Source organism: Ascidiella aspersa, chromosome 5, assembly GCF_963924565.1.
Source record: "Ascidiella aspersa chromosome 5, kaAscAspe10.2, whole genome shotgun sequence".
Lineage (NCBI taxonomy): Eukaryota > Metazoa > Chordata > Ascidiacea > Phlebobranchia > Ascidiidae > Ascidiella > Ascidiella aspersa.
Genome location: NC_139451.1, coordinates 14440944 through 14443443, shown reverse-complemented (window position 1 = coordinate 14443443; position 2500 = coordinate 14440944). Strand labels below are relative to the sequence as shown.

Genomic DNA, 2500 nt, shown 5'->3' with positions numbered 1-2500 from the left:
TTAATCAAGAGCGAAAGTCAGAGGTTCGAAGACGATCAGATACCGTCCTAGTTCTGACTATAAACGATGCCAACTAGCGATCGGGGGGCGTTAGTTTTACGACCTCTCCGGCAGCTTGCGGGAAACCAAAGTCTTTGGGTTCCGGGGGAAGTATGGTTGCAAAGCTGAAACTTAAAGGAATTGACGGAAGGGCACCACCAGGAGTGGAGCCTGCGGCTTAATTTGACTCAACACGGGAAATCTCACCCGGCCCGGACACAGTGAGGATTGACAGATTGAGAGCTCTTTCTTGATTCTGTGGGTGGTGGTGCATGGCCGTTCTTAGTTGGTGGAGCGATTTGTCTGGTTAATTCCGATAACGAACGAGACTCTGGCTTGCTAACTAGTTACGCGACCCAATCGGTCGGCGTCTAACTTCTTAGAGGGACTAGTGGCGTTTAGCCACACGAGATTGAGCAATAACAGGTCTGTGATGCCCTTAGATGTTCGGGGCCGCACGCGCGCTACACTGACCGGATCAGCATGTGCTCGCCTTGGCCGACAGGTCTGGGTAACCCGCTGAACCCCGGTCGTGCTAGGGATAGGGAATTGCAATTATTTCCCTTGAACGAGGAATTCCCAGTAAGCGCGAGTCATTAGCTCGCGTTGATTACGTCCCTGCCCTTTGTACACACCGCCCGTCGCTACTACCGATTGAATGGTTTAGTGAGGTCCTCCGATTGGACCTGGCGCGGCCGGCAACGGTCGAGCCGGCGTCCGAGAAGACGATCTAACTTGATCATTTAGAGGAAGTAAAAGTCGTAACAAGGTTTCCGTAGGTGAACCTGCGGAAGGATCATTAACGGTCTCGCAAACGCTTCGGCGAACGCGAAACTCGGACAAGCGAGAGAAAAAGTCTTTGCTACCCGGCGCCCGACCCGCGAGGAGCGGCGCGCCGGCCGGCGATTCGGTCACCCGGTAATGTTTGCGCGTCGAGTGCCGCGGTGCCGCGCGCTCCGGCTTCAAGCGTCGGCCTGGCCGACCGCTCGGCGCGGTCTATTTTGTCACCCTATAGTGCGAGGCACTGTGCGAGCGAAACAATCGTGGATGGCTCTTGGCGGTGGATCACTCGGCTCGTGAGTCGATGAAGGACGCAGCTAGCTGCGTGAATTAGTGTGAATTGCAGGACACATTGAGCATCGACGTTCTGAACGCAAATTGCGGCCTCGGGTCAATCCCGGGGCCGCGCCCGCCTCAGGGTCGCGTTGCAAACGTTCCGCGCGGGGATTTCTCCGCGCGGCTGCTGCGGCGTCGGACGCGCGAGCGCCCGTCCCGCTCAAGACAGCACGGCACGATGCGCGACGATCGCGACCAGAATCCCGCGCGGCGGCGGCGAGTCGACCTCGAAGAGGCCAACGGCTGGCGGCTCAAGGGCGGGAATCGAGGTGCGCGGCGGCGCGCGGCGCCGACGGCGAGCGCGGAACGGGAAGAATAGTCCCGGTCCTTACTTTCGGCCTGAGGTCGGACGAGGCTACCCGCTGAATTTAAGCATATTACTAAGCGGAGGAAAAGAAACTAACGAGGATTCCCTCAGTAACGGCGAGTGAAGCGGGATGTGCCCATCGCCGAATCCGCGCGCTTTTGGAGTGCGCGGAATTGTGGCGTACGGAATTCGTCACGGCGCGCTTCGCCGGTCGCCCGCGTCCTTCTGATCGAGGCCTTTTCCCAGAGCGGGTGTCAGGCCCATGGCGGCGACAGGCGGGCGCGCTACGGCGTCTTCCCAGAGTCGGGTTGTTTGGGAATGCAGCCCAAAGCGGGTGGTAAACTCCATCTAAGGCTAAATACGGTCACGAGACCGATAGCGAACAAGTACCGTGAGGGAAAGTTGAAAAGCACTTTGAAGAGAGAGTTAAAGAGTACGTGAAACCGTCGAGAGGCAAACGGGAGGGCCTGTCGGGTCGCCCGGTCGCTTTCAGCCGGCCCCCTGTCGGCGACGTTGTCGTGCGGACCCTCACGGGCCGCCGGCGGCGCCGCCCGATCGGGGACCAGCGCACTAGCGCCGGGCGAAGGCCGCGACCGTCTGGACGGCGGCGAGAAGGCCGCGCGCAAGGTAACCCGGCCTCGGTCGGGTACTATAGGCGCGCGTGTCCGTCGGCCCGCCGTTCGGGCGAGGAGAGATCGCCGCGTCTGCCCTTCGGGGCCGAGCGCCCGGTGCCGGCTGGGGCGTCGTGGGTCGGGGACTGTTCTCAGTGCCCAGCCTCTTCGTCTCGGTCGCGCTTCCGGTGTCGTTTCGCGAGGCGCACGGGGTCCGCGGCTGAAGTCAGCCACCTTCCCGACCCGTCTTGAAACACGGACCAAGGAGTCTAACGTGAGCGCGAGCCACGGGGCAGTACGAAACCCATGGGCGCAGTGAAAGTGAATGTCGGCGCGGTCCGGCGGAGGTGAGACGTCGTCGTTCGCGGCGGCCGCATCACCGGCCGATCTCGTCCGCTTTGCCGGAGAGGTCGAGCGAGAGCGTTCG

General features: G+C 61.2%; 2 non-coding genes and 1 pseudogene across 2 annotated transcripts in view; all 3 read left to right on the top strand.

Annotated features, from left to right (window-relative positions):
- Positions 1 to 841, top strand: part of LOC146144859 (small subunit ribosomal RNA) — a 1811-nt gene extending 970 nt beyond the window's left edge. The window contains exon 1 of the ribosomal RNA XR_014500679.1: positions 1 to 841. This exon is cut by the window's left edge and continues 970 nt beyond it. This is a non-coding gene — a ribosomal RNA (small subunit ribosomal RNA).
- A 247-nt stretch (positions 842 to 1088) lies between these two features.
- LOC146144858 (5.8S ribosomal RNA) lies at positions 1089 to 1242 on the top strand. The gene has a single exon (XR_014499109.1). It is a non-coding gene; the product is annotated as a 5.8S ribosomal RNA (ribosomal RNA).
- Positions 1243 to 1490: 248 nt separating this feature from the next.
- Positions 1491 to 2500, top strand: part of LOC146144857 (large subunit ribosomal RNA) — a 3679-nt pseudogene continuing 2669 nt past the window's right edge.